General features: G+C 43.6%; 1 protein-coding gene and 1 long non-coding RNA gene across 41 annotated transcripts in view; one reads left to right on the top strand and one right to left on the bottom strand.

Moving 5' to 3' along the window:
* The window catches only part of CACNA1C (calcium voltage-gated channel subunit alpha1 C), a 753,388-nt gene that overhangs the window by 263,906 nt on the left and 466,268 nt on the right, over nucleotides 1–23,214 (top strand). The window lies entirely within an intron of this gene.
* On the bottom strand, nucleotides 1,073–13,269 carry LOC123386506. The gene is made up of 2 exons (XR_006600469.1): nucleotides 12,357–13,269; nucleotides 1,073–1,400 (listed from the first exon to the last, which is right to left on the bottom strand). It is a non-coding gene; the product is annotated as an uncharacterized LOC123386506 (long non-coding RNA).

The raw sequence follows: 23,214 nt of genomic DNA, 5'->3' as shown, positions 1-23,214 counted from the left end.
TTAAGAGTGAAAACATATGGTATCTTTCTCTGTATGACTTATTTCATTTAGTATAACACTCTCCAGTTCCATCCACGTTGCTACAAAAGGCCATATTTCATTCTTTCTCATTGCCTTGTAGTATTCCATTGTGTATATAAACCACAATTTCTTTATCCATTCATCAATTGATGGCTAAAATGAACAAATCAGGAGACGATAGATGCTGGAGAGGATGTGGAGAAATGAGAACCCTCTTGCACTGTTGGTGGGAATACAAACTGGTGCGGCCACTCTGGAAAACAGTGTGGAGGTTCCTCAAAAAATTAAAAATATATCTACCCTATGACCCAGCAATAGCACTGCTAGGAATTTACCCAAGGGATACAGGAGTGCTGATGCATAGGGGCACTTGTACCCCAATGTTTATAGCAGCACTTTCAACAATAGCCAAATTATGCAGATATTGTTGTTATGCTGACACTGTGGCCCATGTGTAGGGAGGTGATCCTAGCTAAGTGTTCACTCCAAAACTTCTGGGTGGACCACTGTGTTTTTCTCTGTGTCCTGGCCTCCTCTTTTTAGCTAATCACCCTCCTCTCTGAAATTCTCTCTCCCTGACTTTGCCCAGGATCTCCTTCCAGAGCCCCTTCTCCCTTTCACTAAGTCCAACTTTCTGGAAAAATGATTCTTGTACTTTAGTATCCATCTTTCCTGAGGACATTTAGCATTTCAGACTCTCTGTGGGAATCAGAGACTCTGCCCAGCTAACGGAATCTCCCAGGTGGGTAGTGTAGTCTGGTGATGTGCATCCGGGGCTTTGGGGTCAGACGGACCTGAGTTTGAATCCTAAACTCTTTTGATTGATACAACAGCTCCATAAAATAGGTACTGCTCAGTCTGTGTCTTACAGAGGAAATAGCTCAGGAGTTAACTTACTTGCCTAGAGCTTGAACTCAAGTTTGCCCCACTCCAAAGTCCATGATATGAACCACTCTGCCCTACTCCCCTTTCTCAGCCTGAGCTGGCAAAGTGGTCCTTGTGTTCTCCCCACTCTGCCTTAGCTCATGGGAATGATAAAACAATACAAGAGTTAAGTCTGAGTTTCTGTTTCCTAAGAATCTAGTTGACATGCCATGTGTAAAGATGTAGGGGCTCAGTTATGGAGTTTGGAGGTAAAGGAGATTGGAAAGGAGGGAAGCACAGTCGAGATTTTGAGCCTCTACAGGTGAGTTTTCAGCTCTCCTCCAGGTGCACTCATTCCATCTTCCACCTTTGTCATTGTGTCAGCAAGGTCCCCTGGGTGAGGAGACTGTGGGTGCCTGGGATGAGCAGTGCTGCACTTTGCCTGTCTGTGATTTTCTTCCTTGAGGATAAATGCAGCAGGATGCCTCTCCCATCTGACTTGAGTCAGATGTGCCCTAGTTGCCAAGGAAAGAGGAAAATTAGCATTTCTAACAGTGAGTAATTGAGACTGACTATGTGCCAGGAACTATACTATACATGTAGGTCCTAGAAAAACAGAGATAGGGAAGACGGTCCCATGACCTCCAGGAGGCTCAATCTGGTAGGAAAGACAGCTGATGTACTGGCCAGTTATCATTAACAGGCTAGAGTTGTGAAGGGCATGAGAACAAGACACAGTGTTGATTAGGGGAGAGCATGGGATTTGGAGTTCTGAAGGGCGTATCCAGCTTTGTCTTTTCCTTGCTGACCCACTTAGGCAAGTTCAGTTTCCTCATCTTTATAATGTGCATCAGTATATTTTTTCTTGTAGGCTCATTGAAAGGATTAATTAGATACCCATGGGAAGTGCATGTGCTTCATGCGGACCTCATCCAGTGCCTGGGAGGTAGTTGGTGCTCAATAAAGTAGTAGCTATACTATGCATATATAGAAATAGATGCATGTGTGTTTGTATATATGTATACATATTTTTAAACTCTTTCTTTCCTTTATTCAACAAGTATTTATTGAGTACCTGTTCTAGACACCAGAGAGTTAGCAGTAAATAGAACAGCTCTTCCTGCCCACGGGGAGCTTAGGTTTTAGTAGGGAGAGACAGTAAATAAATAAAATAAATAAATAAATAAATAAATAAATAAATAAATAAATAAATAAATAAATAAATAAAATACATGGTATTAGATGGTGACAAGTGCTATGGAGAAAAGTAAAACAAGAAAATAGGGATGTGGGTGGAGGTTTAAATTATTAATAAAATGATTAGGGGATATTTGAGGGAACTAGCCAGGTGGACATTTGGGAGAAAAGCATTCCAGGCAGAGGGAATTGGGAGAGCAAATATTTAGAGGTGAGAGCAGCCTGGCGTGCTCAGGGAAGGGCAAAGAGGCCAGCACATGTGGAGTGGCATGAACTAGGAGGAGCTCTAGTTGAGGATGGGACAGAGGGCTCACTAGAGGAAAGATGGAGCAGGACTTTGTAGGCCATGGTAAGGACATTACCTCTTACCTGGAACAAGACAGAGCCTTTAGAAGTGTTGAGCTAGACAGCAACATGGTCTGACTGTGTTATAATAGGATGACTGTGGTTGCCATGTGGAGAAATCACGTATGGGGGAAGGATACCATGCATGCATGCGTGTGTGTGTGTGTGTGTGTGTGCACATGTGTGTCTCAGCATTAAATCAGAGAACCTTGATGTAAGTAGAGAATGTGATTGCCCTGTGTTACAAGGACAAATGAGAATGGATAGTGGAGGAGATGGAGGAGGAGGCCTGGAGAAATATGGTTCATATTGTGGGTTTGGCGCTTCCTTGTTATTTGTCTGAATGGTTTCCCATCGCTGTGGGCTGGGGACACTATAGCAGGAAGTGAGGGACTGTGGGCCTCTCCACCAGTCTCAGGCTGGGCCTTGAACATGTCCAGATTGTGGGTGAATGGACATTGTGGGGAAAGGCATGATGCACCCATGCATGTCAGATATCAGAGCAAGCCAAGATCTGAGGGTATGCTGAGGGCAAGGCAGGGACCCTTTCACTGTGGCTTTCCTGTGTGCCAGACAACGAGGAAGGGTGTCCTCAAGCAGAGTGGGGGGATGGAGTGAGAGCCTAGAAGCACAGTCCCCGAGAAGTGAGAAATTACGTGTGTGTCTGTGGATTGCTCCAACTTCCCAAGAAGACTCTGAGGACTTGAGAGCTGATAATATGACCTAAAGTGTCCCAAAGGCTAAGAGAGGAGCAGGTGAGAGTAGTGAGTGAAGTTACACAGCACCCACCCTGGCCATTGGTAGCTTCAGGAACCAGCAAGTGTGTGCACTACTGACTTGTCCTCTCTCTCTCCTGATTGCTCAAGGGGACCTATACTTTTCTGGAGCAAAGAGGACTTTACAACTAGAGTTTTCTCTTTTGATTTTGTGGGGTATTTTTCCTCATGGTCAGTCACAAAGCCATAAATACATTTCCTCAAGACAAGAAGAAACAACTAACTCTTGTGTAGTGCTCATTTTGTGCTAAGTACTGTTCTGAGTGCTTGATTTGCAATAACTCCTTTAATCATCAGAATGGTTCTGTGAGGTAGGTAGCATTATTATCCCCATTTTGCATAAGAAGAAACTGATGTTCAAGACCTTGCCCAAAGACCCACAGTTAGTAAGTGCTGGCCATTATTGGAACACATGTTTCTGACTCCAAAAGCCTTATCTCTTTTCCCTTTATCAATCTGGTAATTATTTGTTATTTACCATGTGGAATTAGTTTTTGGAAACAATTTGTACAGATATACACAAAGGAACTATGTGGTCACAAAGGGGAAAAGCAGCTGCATAAGTCCTTTTACTTTCCCATATCTGTGTGGGGTTCCTGCTTGGCAGCTGGCAATTTCCACCTCTTGTTTGTGTTGTAATTTATTACACGTATGTCATCCTCCTTCCTGAGGCTGGAAACTCATTGAGACCACAGTCCATGTAGAATTCATTGTCATATTTACTATTTACTATAGGATCTCAGCCAATGCATAAAACATAGTAGGTCCTCAGTAAATACAAAATAATTTCTAAAGTTGAATAAGTGTATTTGGTAACCAATTCTTAAGCCACCCATTTCTGAAAATAATGAAAAGGGGGACATTTAAATACGTGAGTGATAAGACATTCATTACAGTTAAATGGTGCTTTTATGATTTGCAAAACCTTCTATACAGTTTATCTCATTTCACCACCACCCCCTCACCACCAACCCTTGTAAAGGTGGTGGGGCACATGTTATTTTCCCAATTTAATTATGAGAAAACCGAGGTTAGTGTCAACAAGTGATCTACCCAGGGTTGCACACGGGGCTATTTTGTATTTGTTCTTTGTTTTTAAAATCAGAGCAGAATCAGAACCATCATCTCCTGACTTTCTATTTTGTGAGTGACACATACCTACTAAGTACAAAGCTTGAACATAGGACCTAATGATACTCATTATGCATGAACAACAGGGTGTTTTGATTCCTCTCTTTCTGGCAGGTTGCAAACAATTTAGTAGAGTACTACTCAAAATGTGGGCCCCAGCTGCTAGAGACAAGTTAACCAGTTACCAATCTATGGTGAGATCACGAGCTTGTGGCAGAATGTGAATCAACTACGTCATAAACACTGCTTAGTTTACCTGACTTTTTTTTCCCCTCTTTTTACATTTTTCTTTTAAATACTTTTAGGCTTACATAAAAGTTGAAAAATAGTACAGAGAGTGTGCATAGATCCTTCACCCAGCTTCTCTTATGTTTATATCTTGCATCACTGTAATATAATGATTAAAGCTAACAAATTGCCATTAGTACAATACTTTCAATACTTTCAATACTTTCAATACTTTCAATACTCGCGGTCCGTGAGTTCGAGCCCCGCGTCAGGCTCTGGGCTGATGGCTCAGAGCCCGGAGCCTGTTTCCGATTCTGTGTCTCCCTCTCTCTCTGCCCCTCCCCCGTTCATGCTCTGTCTCTCTCTGTCCCAAAAATAAATAAACGTTGAAAAAAAAATTTAAACTTTAGATTTCCTTTTGATTTCACCAGTTTTTCCACCTATGCTTTGTTTCTGGTCCAGGATCGAATACAGAACCCCACCTGGCATTTAGTCAGCAATCTCCTTAGTTTTCCCCCAATATGTGCTTGTCCCTTGGTCTTGCCTTGTTTTTTTCCATGACTTTGACACTTTTGAAGAGTACAGGGCAGTTATATTGGAGAATGCTTCTTAATCTGAGTTTGTCTGTTTCCCCATGATTTGATGTAATGCATTTTGCACACTGAATACATGCATCACTTCTGAATATCATATAAGTAATGTGCCCTTTGCATTCTATCATAATAGAAGCAGAAGATGTTAGAATGTTTTTTTGCTGGTGCTGTTGACCTTCACCTTCATCACTTGGTGAAGGTGGTGTCTGTGGAGTTTCTCCACCGTAAAGCTGCTATTTCCCCATTTCTAAGTAATACATATCCTGTGGGAGATATTTTGAGACTGTTCAAATTCTGTTGCTTCTCAAACTTATGCTTATAATTTTAGCATACATAGTAGATCTTGCCTGCAACATTTATTGCTGTGGCATTAGCCTAGTTTTTCTATTGTCTTCTTTCCCTCTACATTTATTAATTGGCATTCTTCTATTAGGAAGAGCTGTCCCTTCTTCCCCATTTCTTTCTTTATTCAATTATTAATTTATGTCACTGTCATATTTATTTTATTCTATGGGTCACAACCTAATACTACACATATTTATTCTATTGTTCAAATTGATCTAGCTTTGGTCATTTAGAGCTCTTCTGGGTCAGCTCCTATAGCCTTCAACATGCCCTCAGTCCTCAAGCATTTTCTTGCTTTTGGACCACAAGATACTCCAAGATCATCTTGAATTTTTCCTTCCCCAACCCTGAAATGAAACACTTCCCCCAAGGAGCCCTGGTTTATTTCATTGGAGAATATATAAAAACCAAGATTTGGGCACTAGGCGTGCTCATTGCTATCAACTTTTTTTATATCAATATTTCCTTGATGAAGGAAGCTTCACATTTTGAAAGTGAGTCAATGAGCTCCTTATCTTGTCATGAGCCACTAACAATTTGTGACCCTGCCACTTTGAGTCTCAGTGGTCTTAAAGATCTGTAACCATGCACATGTCACCCATCTGGTGGTAATTTTAAATTCCATTGAATTAAAGTCATGAATCAATGTTATTCTTTCACTCATGCACGAAGCAAGTATGTGTTGAGCACACAGTACGTGTCAGGCCTTGTGGGTGCTGGGCTCACCATGGTGCATTAAGTTCTCCTGAGGAACTTCTAATACAGTGTCTTCTATTAAATGTAGGAGACAATACTCTTTTTTGGTCACTGCACAGTATGAGAACTTATTTAAGATTATTCAGCATTCTAAAACCTAGGGGATTCAGCCTAGGGGATTTTTAATTTTGATTTTGGATCCAGAAATTGTGAGAATATGAACAGGCTGTTCCCTAGCACTGTAGCACTTGGTATCATTAAAAACCTTTGCCCATGACTTGATTCTGACATATGGGTGGTTGAGTCTTTTAGACCTTATGCAAGGAGGCTGGAGACAGATACTTTGACTTGAAAAGACTTTTGGTGTTTAATTGCTCACTCTAATCATTGTGTGAAAGAGTCTGCTGGCAGGAAGGAGTAAAGGCTTGTGGCAAAAATAGGGCTCCGTCTTCAGTGCTTCCCTCTCCCATGGAGGCTGGGAGATGGAATAAGAGTACTCCTCTTCAAACTAGCCTCAAACCCCAAAAGGATCCCTTCAGCAAAAGTGTGTTTTCAAAGATTCTGTTGCTTGACTTTAATATACTCCACCTGTACATCAAGTTGGATCTAGGCTCAGATTGAAGAAGATAAACAGTGATGTCACTTAAGGTCACTTGGACATGATTATCCCCACTCCCACTGTATCCTATACTTCCCATCTGGTTTAATACAATCTGGCATTATTTCAGTGCTTCCCACTTTGGCTTGTTATTAGTACTTCTTTTAACTGTTTGAGCACAAATGGACTAAGAATCCCTTTCACAGCTCAGAAAGTGTTTCTGGCAAAGAGGATTCTGCTGGTTGGACAATATAATCCTATCAAACAAGTCAATTGTCTGGAAGCATCTGTTGGTCTCTTTTACTTTTGGAAAAGATGGAAATGCTGAAAACTGATGCTAAGGGGTGTTCTCTCTATATTAGTCCTTTCTGGCATCCATTAAATTATGAGTATTTTGTGTTACTGAACACATGTGTGTTTTGGCATGCAAAATATACACACAATGGCCAATTTATTGCCTGTTCTTGGGAGGAGAGGAACAGTGGAGCTGTGGTAAGTCGATTGCCATGCACTCTGGTTAGAAATGGGAGGACAATAGGATCAACTGTGTTTGCCTTGAAAAGTAGCATAGGCATCTGAGAATCCATTTGCCAGATGTGTCAAAGATGGGTAATTGGGTATACGTTTCTCAGCATATAATGCCATTCATTTAATGTGGCCAGTTCTCCAACCTTTAACTTGGTAGTTGACCAGTGGCTGGATTATGAACATGAAATCTTTAGTGCCTATCTCACTGTGTTGGTGCTTTTCACAGAAATTGTGTGTGTGTGTGTGTGTGTGTGTGTGTGTGTGTGTGTTAATACATGAAATCCAGTTTAGAGAAAAACTTTGTGTGCCCCATCCTGCTTGCAATGCAGTGGTCTGCCCTTGAGAATTTTAAATGAGCTGACCTACATAGCTTAACTATTTCAATTAAAAGTGGCAGAGAGTGTAGATTGGCAAGAGGTGGAGGACAGCAAGGGAAAAATCCCTCCCAGGAGCTTTGGTTCAGGCAAAGCAGTGGAAGAGACAAGAGATTCTGGGTAAGAATCATAAATGATAGCCATCATGGATGCTTTGACACCCTGCTATGAGTGAAGTCCTTGCGAAGGTAGTTCCTTAGTATCCCTTGCTATGGACCTGTATTTGGTCTTCATGGGATTGAGGCAAGCCAACTCTCTCCCGGGGAAGAATTTTGATGTTATTCCTTAATTTTCCAAACATCCACTCTTGTATTGTCAGCTGTCTCTACAGTTGATTCTCTGAAGGGCTGGTGCTCTCCCCATCTCTCTAAGCCTTGTCTCAAGGGAAGATGTGGAGAGGAAATGCTGTATATGGTACAGAGTAGCCATTCTTGAATTCTTATTTTCCATTTCTTCCCTACTGCTCAGAATTCTGACTCCACAGAAATTCCTAATTAACTCAGTTGCTCTACAGCGACAAGCTAACATCTGGAGCTACCAAGTCAGGAAAGCCATTCGGCCCAGATCCAGCACGGATTTTCTCCCCTTCGCACCCAGCTCAGCAGTTGGGCACTGTACCAACCCTGACATTGTGGGATGAAGATGCCAAGGGCTGGAGCAACTCAGGGCTAATTGTTTCACCCAGAAAATCATGGGTTAGATATTTTCAAATTGCTTGCCTATTTTGAACAGTTTTTTGTTTTGGGGTTTGTCTTGTTTTAGGGGGTTTTATTGTTGTTATTTTGGTAGGAGATCAGAGATCATACAGTCCCTGGAGGGGGATCTGCCCTACATATTGCCTGTATGATACTCCTACTAGATGGGGGAGATGGGGGTTAACTTAGGGCTATGACCAGGCAAAGGTGTAGTACTCTTCAAATCTATCTATATGGCTCCTCAGGAGCCATATGAAATAAAATGATGAACAACAACTTGTCTCTATCAGGCTGGATGGAGGCAGTTAGGTGCACAGGAGATGTAGAAGCCACTGCTAGTTTGCTTTTTTCAGTTCCAGTTCACATTTGTGGTACCGTCTATCTGTTTATCATATATAGTGCTTATTATGGGACTGGCACTATTCTGTTATACGTAATAGTGGACCTGATAAAGTAGGTACTAATGTTGTCCCCGTTTTACAGGTGAGAACTCTTAGGCATTGAGAAGTTAATAAATTTGCTCACAAACATTTGCTTCTGAAGCTAGGGTCAGAGATCAGGCAGTGTGGCCTTAGAGTCCAGCCTGCTATACCAAAGACACACTGTCAGTAATGTAGGTTCCATTTCAACCCAGCCCCAAGGGTTTTCAGAGAAAAATCCACAGTGCTTCTTGGGTCAAGGTCAGTGTGGCTCAAACTTAAATTTGCATATGAATTGACTGGAGATCTTTGTAAAATGTAGATTCTGATTCAGCAGTTCTGGGGTGTGGCCAGTTCCAACAAGCTCCCAGGTGATGTCAATGTGGCTAATTCGTGGTCCACACATCCAGTTGCAAAGCCTTAGTAGGCTATTCTATGATTTTCACTATCAGATTGCACTTAACTGGCTGTGGAAGAAACCCTTGCATTTAAGTAGAGGACTCATTAACACCAATATGAATTTAATGAGTGATCAATTGGAAAAGAAAAGAACTATAGAAGCAGGGAGTAATCAATTTCTGTTAAAAAAAACTAATTTTCATAGGACTTTAATAGAAAATGGAAAGAAAATGTTCTCCTTTTCTGTGTATTAGCCAAGGATCTTTCTTTTGTTCTTGGGCTTACCTCAGTACTTCTGGGCTAGTTTAAATCCTCATTTTTTTCTGAGTCACCATTACATACAGTTCTCCCAGCCACACCCCAGCAATGTACAAGGGATCAGACACAAAGTTAGATCCCATCACAAAGGCAGAGTCACCATGGTAACCACATCCTTTGAATCTTGAGTGTGCCCAGGAACCTGAGCAGAGCTGATAGTTGAACCAAGTTGTTCTCCTGAGAGATGGGGAGGAACAGAGCCCTGCCTACACTAGGCTGCTATATCTTCATCCCTACAACCAGAGGTGTCCACTTGCTGTGAAGAGTCTAGACACTCGGAACATCCTCCCCTCCCTGTAATCTTGAAGTTAGTCTCCAGGGTGTTTTCTGACCCTAACTGCCCTAACACCATGAGAATATTTCAGTGCCTTGGGATACTCTTGTTCTTCTGGTTTGAGTTTTGGTGGATAACCACACCTGAGTCTTGCTGTGTTAATATCTCGATATTTTGGTTTATCTGCTTACTGGTGGTGTGGGGCATATGGCAAATCCAGTAGTGAATGGGCCTGGGCAGATGTGACCCCACCACATGGTGGCCTCATGGGGAATCTTAACTCCAGTGTATGGAATCAGTGAAAAGTGTAGCTTTCTAGATCAGGTTTTTATTTTATACGTTAAGGCAAAAAGCTATCTTCTATAATTTGGAACCTCTCTTCCTTTCCAATTCTCTCCACGGCCTCCATTGCTTGAGGGATGATGGTATGGGTTCACTTTTTCCCCTCTCATTTGGATGACACCATCAGAGAAGCACTCTGTACCTCTCCGTCAAGACCCATGAGATGACCTAATGTTTGATGGAGCTGAGGAAAAAGAAACCAAAATGACCCAATGGAACATAAATGTTGATTTGTTATTATTGTTTGATAGAAACAATGAACTCAGTTGTATTAGCTTGGCCACATGACTTCTTGAAAGGCATCTTTCAGATATGGAAATACTTCAGAGGGTTGTGTTGAGTCTCTAAGAAGACACTGAGCATTCAATTCCCAGTTGCCAATGGTCGACCTCTTTTGAGACATTTCCAACTGGAAAGGAAAGACAGGTCTTCCTACCTCCTGTGGAACCTCACTTTTAATGACGTTGCCTTATGAAGATGTGACCTAAGGAAGGACTGGGTACAGACAATGCTTTTAATCTCACTCACCTTATTCTTCATCTTTATATCTAAGTTTCAAGAAACTAATGTTAGCTAACAGCACTGTTTTTACTGCTAAGCAAAACTTCAGGAAGGGGCATTCTTTGATAAAACATTAACCAATTTTCTCTCGATTTAAATTAAAACCTATACTGTTTTCCTTTGCCCTCCAAGCTCTACTCTTATTTGATTATTACAAATCATTTTAAGGAGTATAAAAGTGACAGTGACTGGTTTTAATATTGAAAACCTAAAATTAATAAATGCAGTTTTGACTGCTGCTGCTGTCCTTGTGTTCTTTTTTGTATGTTTATTTAAATGCCAAACAATATTGCTGCTTGCAGACTGTCCGTTCTAGCCTTTATCATCAAAACCAACAGAATCCGGTTTGGGACCAAGGCTCATGCACATGAAACTGGGAAGACATTATGCTGAAGAAGCATTTCTTTTTTTTTTTCTTTTTTTTTTTTAAAGTTTTATTTTTCAACATTTATTTATTTTTCGGACAGAGAGAGACAGAGCATGAACAGGGGAGGGGCAGAGAGAGAGGGAGACACAGAATCGGAAACAGGCTCCAGGCTCTGAGCCATCAGCCCAGAGCCTGACGCGGGGCTTGAACTCACGGACCGCGAGATCGTGACCTGGCTGAAGTCGGACGCTCAACCAACTGCGCCACCCAGGCGCCCCAAAGAAGCATTTCTTTTTAGAACAACCAATATTGATAGGAAGCATGATGTGTGTTTAAGCCAATAAGTATTTCCTGTGAAGAAGTAAGTAATTAGTTGATTTTGACACCATCTTCCCATAGAAATAGTGACACTGGAGCAAAGATACATTTTTACTGAATTTTGAAAGACTGGAGCAGTTCTTGCCTTGAATCTGATTTCTGTCAGACCCAGAAGCTTCTCATAATACATTCTCTGGCTGGTGAAGGGTGGTGAAGGGTGAAGGGTTTGGGAAATGGAGAGGAATTCCACTAAAATCACTCTGAACCTTAGAGAAAAATTGGAAGGGGATCAGTCAGCTGACTCCCTCCCGTGTGAGTCAGAATAAACACGTAGTTCTGCTGGGACCTGGAAGGCTCCAGTTAATGTGGAATGGGCTTGGGTGGATCCATGAAATGCTCTGGGAGAGGAAGGGGTTGGCTGTCCTCAGAGAGGGGAGGGAATCTGGATTTCTTAGTCCTTTGGGTGGAAGGTTACTATGTCCAAAGGGAGTCTTTTTTTTTTTTTTAAGTTTACTTATTTTGAGAAAGAGAGAGAGAGAGCAAGCAGGGGAGGGGCAGAGAGAGAGACAGAGAGAGAGAGAGAATTCCAAGCAGGCTCCACACTGTCAGCATGGAGCCTGACATGGGGCTAAGTCTCATGAATTGCGAGATCATGACCTGAGCTGAAACCGAGAGTCATGTGCTTAACCTTTGAAGCCACCCAGGTGCCCCCCAAAGGGAGTCTTTAAAGAGACTTTGTCCAAAATAAGAGGGTTATACTTGCAGGAAGTGGAGAAGAAGAGGTGAAGTTGGGAGGAGATCTCCTTGGTTATGGCTGAAATGTGGGAGTTGATAATGTAGAGAGATTCTGGAACCTCCAACTCTGGTTTTAAGGGTCAAGGGTTTTCATTTTGACTAGCTTAGTTCCTCAGCTTATTAAATGGCTTTCATCAAATTGCTTAACCACCTTAAACCTTAATTTTCTCACCTGCAAAGTGGAGATAATGCTTGTTCCAGAAGGTTGTTAAGGGGATTACATGAAATAATATATAGCGTCATGACTGTCACATAGCAGCTCTTCACGTTACAAGTTATTGTTACTACTTCTAGTTCTGTTACAATACCTGACTTGGGAAAGCATGACGGGTGAGGAGTGACGATAGAAACAGTCAAGATGTAGACACTAGAGCTGGCACAGAAATGGCGGCAGAAGTGTTTAAAGGGGACCCAGGCGGCAGAGCACCACAGTTTGGCTCCATCCACAGGCCATTGACTGTCATGTGGTGTATTGGTTGCCTAGAGGAACAGCAGGGGTTGGGACAACAACACCTCCCTCAGCCCCTGGGGCTTTCCTCCTCCACACACTTCCCCCTGCCCCCTGTATTTCATACTGGAAAGGCTCTTGGTGGGAGCCACAGCTGGGAGGAGACTATGGGCTTAGAAACAGTGTCAGGATGAGATACCACAGACTCTTGGCCTTTTTGCCCAATCCCTGAGGTCACAAAGGCTTCCCTTCCTGGGGTTTTGCTCACTAGCCACAGTGTTTTAGCTTTTTTCCTGGGAAGCCCAGTTTTTAACTGGTAAGAAATTTTATTCCAATAGTCTGTTTTAGTTCCCTTCTCTGTTTTTGATCGTCCTTCTTCTCTCCCACCAGCCTCCCACTCTGCCCCCCTACACACCCTGCCTCTTTTCCAATTTTAGCGGTGTTACCAGGGCAGCTTTTCAGAAAGCCTGCTTCAGTGGTTCTCGCCTGGGCCGTTTCCACAGCGGCTGTGTGCCGGGTACCATTCACTGAGGCTCAGCAATTGTGCCCCATCTGTTCCTCTGGCTGCAGCCACCAAGCATCTGTGGGGGGTGGTGAAGGCTGAAGATGCCCAGACAAGGGGCAGGGAGGACCTGGCCACGTGATGACCAATGCAGCAGGGGTGCCTGGCAGGAGACTCAGAATAAAGGGCCCTTATGACCTCCAGGGGTCGGGAAAGAGTGGGAAATGGAGATCAAGTTAAAATTAAAAGGTTTTAAAAAGTCATTTGTGAAGAATTAAACAAATTTCTTTCAAACTGCTTTATTACACATAGGAATTGTATCAATCAACAGTGAGCACTAAATTGCTGGATCAGTCAGAAAATATTGTTGCTGCTGAAGAATCAATGCTAATTGAATCATTAGGGCATTATTACATGAAACACAAATAGCTTAGTATGATAATTCTCTGCTCTGCTTGATCTGTTATCTTCCAAGAAGCAGTGAAACTATGTCTGTACTGCCTGATCAACTGCCAGGGTCCCCTCCATTACTGCCTTTCTCATTAGAGTTAAAGGTGGGTAGTGGTTGTGGTAATTTCCCCCTATTAAGAAAAGGAGGGCGGGTGCCTGGGTGGTTCAGTTGGTTAAACATCCAAGTCTTGCTTTTGCCTCAGGTCCTGATCTCACGGTGAGATGGAGGCCCACATTGGGCTTCACCTGCTTAAGATTCTCACTCTCCCTCTATCTCTCCTCTATCTCGCTGCCCCTCCCCTGCTCACATGTTCTCTCTCATAAACAAACAAACAAACAGACAAACTTTTTAAAATGTGTATAATATAGTCCTTCTTGAAGTCAGTGATACTGAATAATCTTGACAAGTAAGAAGGTTGAAGAAGAATTTGGATTGCATTTTGGAAATCTTCTGGTAGGGTCTTTGATATGTGAATATATGTCTGCAACTTTATTGAAGTAGGCAAAATGCAAACAGTGACCAACCTGAGCTCAGAATAAAAGGCAGGGCTGCAATGGGGATGCCAGTTACAGGCTGAACACTCAGGTCTGAGCCCTGAAGCTGACTGGAATGGCTCTGGAATGCACAAGACATTTTCTAAAGTCTTGGAGGCCAGTATTAGAGCTGGGTTCACCCTCTATCACCTACACACTCTGATATTGACCTTTCCACATTGAGGTGCTGATGGATGTTAGTGAAAGGAATGAAATATTTTCTAAAGTAGGCCATGTTGGCCTCAGCTTTCCCTCCTCTTCCACCCCTCTTTTGGCCATTTTTCTTTCTCCCCCACCTACCCTCCTGACCCCTGGCAGCCCAGAGCCCCCATCTGGAGCCCTCCCCCAGGCTGCCTGTCTCACTCTGTCAGTGGCTCCTGTTCTGAAATTCCCCTCCCTTTGTGAGAAGGTCTCATCAGGCCTGGATTTCCAAAGTGCATATCCCCCCATCTCACCACCTACCATCTTGGGTGTTTTGGCTGGTATGAGACTCCCCCCAGGGATTACATTTGTATTTGAACAACAGGTTACTGGGAATGTAAATCCTAACCCAAATGGAATTATCCTTGAGGGAGTTTCAAGGATTTCGTAAATAATACCAGAGACATAGTTCACAAAACCAGTCTTGGCTGTGTCTCTCCTAACAATGGGAGGTGATGGGCGTGGGAAGAGGAGAGGCGTTTCCTTGAAGGCTTGCTGCAGCTTTCTCTCTGATTTGTATGTGGACCAAGAGACCTAACCCCTCCCATGTGTCAAGGAGCAAAGGGGCACAGTGAGAAGGACAGCATTTGTCGCAGACCCACTATGTCCTGCTGGTGCACTGGCAGTGTGCTTTCACGTAGACCATGTCACCTCGCCCTCATAAAAATGCTCGGAGGTAAATATTATTACCCCCCCCTCAGTTTTAAGTATGAGAACACAAAAACTTAGAATTAAGTAATTTGCCCAAGGTCATGTAGAAGAACTAACATTCAAATCCAAGTGATCTCAACAGCAGGCATGTCCATGGTATCACATTATGTTTTCCCTCTCCCCTTGCCCATCACCCCACCACACACATGCACACACATGCACATGCACATGCACACACACACACCACTTCTCTCGGTTGATTCTAACTGTCCTGTATTTGCCTCCTGTAGTCTTTCCTCCAAGTCACATCCCTACTTACTCATCTGCAGGACCTCCTCTTTATCTTCCATATTCTGCCCCCCTTCTTTTCCAAGCTTCTTTGTCTTCCTTAGCAGCCTCTCCACCAGACTGCCATCTTAGATGTTCCAGACCTTGGCCACCCCTCCCCACTCTGCGTATCATACCAGAAGCCCTAGTGGCCAGCACATTGTCAGGTATCTCGCAAATATTTAGGGAATGCATCCTCTTCCCTTGCTGCGTCTGCCCAGCTCATGTTCCCTTCCTCCACCTCACCAGCTTGTACCAATTGCTCCTTCTCTACTTGCCCTTCTCAGCTGTGCAGTGATTTCCAGAGGCTGGTGAGCAAAACAAGTAGAGACTGGTCATAAAAGAACCCATGGTGGATGCAGTTAGTGATTGTGTACGTACGGGCAGAAATATTACAAACATTTCTCCTTTTTGCGTTGCCCTTGGCTGCTCTTCGGTGGAAGAAAGCCTTTATCATGCTTCTACTTTACATGGGAATACTTGGTCATTTTCCTCATTTGCCCCCGTAATTAGTTTTTCTGTCTCCTCCACAATAGAAATGAAAGAATTATCATGAGGTGCCGTGAGCCATGCCTGTGTGTTTCCCCTTTTGTCAAATGCAGAGTACTCCAATCCATAACACTATCTTGTTGTCAAGGTGACCCCTTCTGAAAAAGCTTCGGGGTAAGTGTGCGTGCGTGTGTGTGTGTGTGTGCGTGCATGTGTACATAAGCCAGAGAGTGGGTGAGCAGAAGAGAGCACTTGTGTGGGGGAATATATATGTGATCAATCACACAATGTGAGAAGCCTGGAAAAATAGGTCAAAGAAATGACAGGACCCACTGTCTCTGCTGTAATTCTGAGGTTCATCCAGTGTCTTAGAAGATTAATGAGTGGGGTTTTGAGTTGCTTTGTGCTTTCATGGGCTGAGCAGCAGTAGGCAGATCATTTTTAACCCACCTTACCTTTCCTTTTCCCTGTTCAACAGTCCTCAGGGGGAAGAGCATCATCTCTGCCCCTTGTCTGTCCTCCCTTGCTCAAACACACCTAATGGGCAGAATCATTAAAGGGGGGGTGGGGGGGGGTTGGCAAGATTCCTCCCAACTTGAGTGCATATGCCACGAAAGCAGGGATTTTCGTCTTGTTTTATTCCCTGTTGTATTTCCAATGCCTGGGACACAAGGGATGTTCACAAAAGTTTTATTGAATGAATGAGTTTGCAAAGTATTTCTTCTAATTTGCAGTCATCGGCATCTCTATTTCCTCTCTACCTGAAGGCAGTATTACCCTGCCCTGTCCCCTGGGCCCCTGCTGTCACCATCATCACTCAAGATCCTCCCTGCATAATGCAGCCTCATTTCTTGATCCAGACTTCTTCCCAGTCCTCTACTCATCCCTGTTCCCATCCACATACCCTCTTGTTCCCCCTCTGCTTCTTCAGACTTTCTACATGGCCATGCCGTTTTCCCAGCTTCACTTTGCTCTTGGTACAGCCCTACCTTCTTACCTCATGGGGTTCTCTTTGGCCTTCAGATCAGAGGTTGCAAGCTCAAATGTCTACCCAAGCTAGGCAAGAAATGTATGTAAGGGAAGCAGGCCTGGTACAGGGAGAGGGTTCACATTCCCATAGGTGTATGCTCGTCTCCAGCGTTATAGGAAAACATCAATGCAAGAATAATAATACATAGCTTCTGACACTTGGTCTCCAGGTTGGAGAAACAGTGGGGAATGAAGGGGTCTGTGCCACCCTCAAGAATACTTATTTCCTTAAAGGTGCACCTACAGCAGATTAGCACCATGACAGAATATCTGCCCACTGTCATGAGCCCTTCTGGTAATATGGATTTGGGCTGAAACCTAATGTTTCGTAAGCGCTGGCTCAAAAAAAAATTTTTTTAAACAATTATGTCTGCCAAATAAAACACATTTGTGGTCACAGTGACCCACTGGCCTCTGGCTTGTGACCTCCACTCCAAAGAGTCTTCCTAGGTCACAGGAAGTGACTTTCCCTTCCCAAGTGCCCCTAGAACTTAGAGACACAGCATCACATGGTAGGAAGACCCCTAGCCAAAGAGTCTGAAGACCTACTCTCTAGTCCTGATGGCCTCAGTTTCCTCATTTGTCAATAGGAACAATAATATTTGATATGTTCAGCTGCTTGGCTGATAATTTTGGAGTGCTTTCATATGCATGGTTTCATTTGACTCTCAGAAGAACCCTGTGTAGGCTTGAGAAATATTTTTAATTTAATAGGAAATAACTGAAGCTCAGATAGGTTAAATGTGTTACCCAAGGCCATACAGCTTATAAGTGGTAGAGCTGGCCATGGCATTTGGGTCTTTTGTCTCCTGAGGTTTTGTGTTTTGTTTTGTTTTTTAAATCTTGGACAGAATGGTAAGCTGTTAAGTGCTATGTGGATACTTAAGAAGAAGTGAGAAGCTTACTGTTATGTGGGTTACTACTCATATGGTAGATGCCATACATTACCACATAGTTAAGCAGTCATCTGCACAGCATGGTGATTGATCTTGGATTATTTGACACGTGGTCATCTTCTCTGACCAGACTGTGAGTACCCAGACACAGGGATGAAATCTAGTACAGAGATGTCTGTGGAGGTGTTTGGTAAGTAATTGCTGATAAACTGAATCAAAGGAAAGTGGTGATGCCATGTGAGAGGGAGCCATACCTTGACACCAAAGCCAGGCTGTGCCTGAGGATTGTCAGGACCTGTGGACCCCGTGATTCTCAATGCTGTGCTCTTAGTATGCTAGTAGCTGTTGGTCACATGTGCAGTGTAGCACATATGGCAGCTGCTGTCAAGATGGTCACCATCCAAGGCCTCCCAGTTGGGATATGGGAAGGAATGAAATGGCATGGTGGCATTTTGGAGTACGACCTGGGTTTGATTAATTCTTGTTTGTGGACAGTTTAACTCTCAAGCCTCAGTTTCTTCACCACGAGGTTAACTGCAAAACAAGGATAACAGAGGCTACTTCATATGATGGTGAGGAAGGCTAATGAAAGTCACATGTGCTAATACAACTATACAGTGCCTGGCTTTGATCAGTACTCAATGCAGTGTACTGCATGGGGATTCCTTTCGTGTAGCAGGACTGGTAAGGGCACTGTTTATCTGCTTGTGCTGATGCTGGGCCCTGAATTCCTCACAGCAGTTGTCAGGTAAGATTCACTCAATGCAAATAATCCTTTGTAACAGTACCTGGACGAGCCTTGTAACTTGAGATTTTATGAAGACAGTAAAAATAAGTGGAAACTGACTCCGTCTACATAATGGGAAGAGAACTATTTTCAATTTGCTTAATCTTAAAGCCAACTACACACAATTGTGGATATACAGCAGAGTTATGATGAAATTCCAGTTCATCTTTACCAAACCTCCAGTCAAAGGGATTAAGAACATGGTCTCTAGATAGTTCTGAGACGTTCCACCCACCTCTGGATCCATCCCTGCTGTTCTTTGCTAGGATTTCCTTGTCTGTTTCAGGCCTTCGGCCTCCTCGGTCTGAAGTTAGGCACTCACTCCAAGATTCTTTTAGCTGCGGCCTTCATTAATTACTTTGGGAAGGGGACTTTGGCTCCCCAGGATGCTTTGCAGAATGTCAGCTGCCTCCTTTGCTCATGACCACTAGCCTAGGAATGTGGTGTTGACTCTGGTTGCAGCTCTGCTCTCGAACAGAAACATTTAGGGCTGGAGCCTTTATTCTTCACCAGGCAGGAGTGTTTCCTTAGGGGGAAGGCTAGGTGAAAACAGACCTTACCCTTCCATCATTCAGCACGATGCCATGACACTCCTTTGTAAACCACTGGACAGCCAGATCCTTCCGGAACAGCACCCCCCCTCCCCCCAGGTCCCAGCCGTCCTTCAGGATTGTGCTGTTTACTTCTCTGTGCTCACTGTGGCTCAGTCAGTACACATTTCCCACTCTGGGGTTTGGCAGAAGGGTATGCAGAATCCTGGTGTGTATGGCTCTGAGAGTATAAGGCCAGCAGTAGGTCGTGTGAGCAACTTACTCCTCCTGAGAGCAGAGCCACCTGCCCACTTTGCTGTGTGCAAGGACTCTCGTTGAGCAGTTCAGAGCCTGGCATTGAACTCCCCCACAGGAATGTGCTGGGGATTATTGGTTAATGCCGGTAAAGCACTTGGGCTATAAATGTCAAGTTTAATGTTAGTTAATAAACAGGGGGATTAGGTTCATTTATGCAAAAAGGAACTCACTTCACAATGGACATGGAAAGGAAGACTTTACTTTTATCAACAAAAACAAACAGTAAACTGTAAACCCAGATTCATCGAGCCTGAGGCTCTATCTGGTCTCTCACCCTGACATCCCACTGGTTTTCTCTCACTGGCCATAAACTCTGCTTGCTTCCGAGTGGATTACCTAATTGTGTTTGTGTGTTTGATGTCTTTTGAAATGAAAGCATCTCAGGAAAGTGTTGAAAGAAGAGCAAACAAGATAGAGACTGCATGGCCAAGTGGAGAGGCCCATGCCATTTGTGACACCAAGAGGGATTGGTGTTACTATTCCCTGGAATTTGGCATACTTTAAAGGAGGTGCTTCAGTTAATGGTCTTCTATTCTTTCTATTTTGTACATAACAAAACTGAAGCATAAGTATTTCAACAAAACTGAAGCATAAGGATGTGCTTTGAGTTCATTCCCTGTAAGAAGCTTCTGAGGTAAGTTTTTCTCAGCTCAGTTCCCCTGAGAAAATCCTTCAGCACATGTGTACTCAGCCATCCATTGTTTAAGTTTTTGCTGACAGGATAGCAAAGGGAAGAATCCTTACAGAATCCTTGGCCAGGAATTTGCTGGGCACTTTATAAACCTCTCTTTGTCAGGTATGTCATCCCATTTTGCAGACTAGGCAACTGGGGATCAGAGAGGGTGGTCTACAAGATGTCTGAGCTTTTGCACTTCTCACTGTGTCTCCTAAATGTAGTGATCACACTGTTCAGTTAGTTTTATTTTTATGTTCCACAGCACCTAGTATAGATCCATAGCCCTTTTTCTGTAATTCTGAAATTTGAGAATCTCTGAAAAATGAAAGTTCAGTTATTGTCCATTTGGCAAAACCTCGACCAAACTCATGTGGGGGCAAAGAGACCTAGACTGATGTGAGGGCAACTATGGTCTTTATTTAACCTGCTCAGAGTGACTATTCATATGATTCATGGCAGAAATATGTTGACCTGTGGGGTCCTTCACCCTGCTGTGGTGTTATATACAGTATATGCACAAATTACCTTTCTAGAACCTGAAACGTTCTGAATTTTGAAATGCACTTGGCCCCAAGAGTCTACAATAAGGGACTATGGTTCTATATAAAGCTCTGTGCACAGGAAACCCTGGCTGTACACTCTCCATTAGTGGGAAAGCCCGGCACATGGACTTTCCTATGCTATGCACCTGTAGCAAGGGGGGTCACAGAAGCGAGACAACCTGTTCAGAATCTTCATTAGGCACCTGCCATATAGTAGTGAGAGGAAGGGCTAACAAAGAAAAGAAGACTGTAAATTAAGAAAGGCTACATCGATTTCCTTCCTTTCCTATAATCCTGTGACTCCTAAAAACTTGCAGCTTCCTTTAATTCATTCTGTTTGTCTTTTGCAGATTTCACCCAAGTATTTCAGAAATAAATCTTACTCTTAAAAATACACCAGGTGGTGGGGGTGGCCTTTTATAACCTTACTTTCTTTACATGGTCATGACACATTTCACGGAGTTTGGAACACCCTTGCATTTTCCCAGGAGGGTCACTCCTGGATTCCCTGCACCCCCCTGCCTTGTCAGTGCAGTAGGGTCTGCTTTTCCCATCAGCCTGATGCTCCCTTGTCCTTGAACTCCATATTCTGGGTGGATTTAATTAGCTAAATTCGCATGTGCCAAGATGAGATATAACCTGTGTTGGGAAGTCCCTTGGGGATTTCTGGGGTAGGAGAAAGCTCAGTGGTACCATACTGTGATGGAATGTCCCAGGATAACAGGGCAGGGCAGTGTGACTGCAGACTTCATCCTCCTGGCGGGCACGTTGTGCCTGTGGCTGAGCCCCAGGCTTCCTCATACTCCTGGGGAGCAGCCAGAGTGGGATCTGATTTCCTGGTTCTTCCTCAGTTCCCTGCGGACTGTGATAGCAAGATTTTGCAAAGGCACAAAAGAATCTCTGCTGAAACTTTTAAAGTCTTTAATCACTCATTCTTGTTTCTTCTTAAGCCCCTGGACTTTTGCCAAGCCTCTTTGTCCTTCCTCTGTGAATTCTCTGTCACTTCCACTTACCCTCGTTTCACCTGCTGCTCCTTCTCTTTGTTTCCCAAGGGAGAGGAAGATGACTGGAATTTTAGGAACAAAACAAAAAACAACATGGGACAAGGATAAAAAGTGCTGTGACCACTGCAGAAGGTGGACAGATGGTTGAGAACCTTTGTAGACTGGGAGAAAACAAAAACAAAAACAAAAAGCAAAAAACACAACTCTTCTTTCTTCTCCCATTCTCAAAAAAAAGTTATTTCTAAAATTGAGCTGGCTTATTGGGTGCCTTTGTTTACTCAGACCTTGTTTTAACTCATAAATTCCATGTGTGTGTATGCGTGTGTTTCTTTTCGCTAAGGGAAAGATAACACCACAACAACTCAGCTAACCCGGGAGGGTTGGCCCAAATGTTGTAAAGTAACGAGGCAGCTGTTATTCTGTGCTCTGTTTATGCTGTATATTCTCTTAATGTCTTGCTTAGCATGCTGTAGCAAAGTATCATAGACTGGGTGGCTTAAACAACCACACATATTTATTGCTTATGGTTCTAGAAGCTGGAAGTCCAAGATCACGATGCTGGCAGGTTTGGTTCCTGGTGAGGGCTAGATTCCCGGATTATAGGCAGTTTCTGTCTCACTTGTGTGCCTCCTCAGCCTTTCCTGGTGTGTGTAGGTGGACGGAGAAAGAGAAACCTCTGATGTCTCTTCTTCTACTTACAAGGTCACTAATCCCACCATGGGGTTGACTCCTATGACTTCATCTAAACCCAATTCCCTCCTAGAGCCCCAACTCCAAATACCATCACATACAGATTAGGGCTCCAACATATGAATTTTGAGGGGACACAAACATTCAATCCATAACACTGAACTTCCACTTCCTGGCTGATGGACTCTTCTTGATAAATACAACCAGTGAGCAGTGCCTCTTCCCTGCTCAACTCCTGACCAGCTAAGCAGAGGAGCAGATGAGTTTGGAGGCCAGAGTTGGAATGCTGGGAAAGTCCAAGAAACATTCCTCTACGGCAGGACCAAGGACCCAAGGGAGCATCCCTTTCCATTATGAAGGAGCTGGGGCCCACTCCTGTGCTCGATTTTCCCATGGTTTTAGCTAGTGAACAAACTCTAAGTGAGATGTTAAGCCCATGGTGCCATAAGAACTGACAGATGATGTATTGCTAAGTGACATCCAGGACAAGCAAGAGATGGCTTCTGGAGAAGGGATGGCTGCAATGGGGAATAAAAGCAAGTCCTCCATTCTGTTTGGGGTTAGGCAGGTGTGGGATCCCAAGGTCAGTGCAGGGCTGCTCATGCTCACTCCAAAACCTCAGTGGATATAAACTCTTGAAGAGAACAACATCCAACTCCACTTTCCTTTTTTTAAACATTAAATTTTTTTTTAACATTTATTCATGTTTTTGAGAGACAGACAGAGACAGACAGAGACAGATCATGAGTGGTGGAGGGGCAGAGAGAGAGAGGGAGACACAGGATCTGAAGCAGGCTCCAGGCTCTGAGCTGTCAGCACAGAGCCTGATGCGGGGCTTAAACCCCTGAATTGTGACGTTATGACCTGAGCCGAAGCTGGATGCTTAACTGACTAAGCCACCCAGGCGCCCCTTTATAAACATGTTTTTAAAATGTATCTGTTTTGAGAGAGAGAGA

Source organism: Felis catus, chromosome B4 (assembly GCF_018350175.1).
Source record: "Felis catus isolate Fca126 chromosome B4, F.catus_Fca126_mat1.0, whole genome shotgun sequence".
Classification (NCBI taxonomy): Eukaryota; Metazoa; Chordata; class Mammalia; order Carnivora; family Felidae; genus Felis; species Felis catus.
The sequence above is the reverse complement of the archived record's forward strand: the minus strand, read 5'-3'. Positions and strand labels throughout refer to the sequence as shown.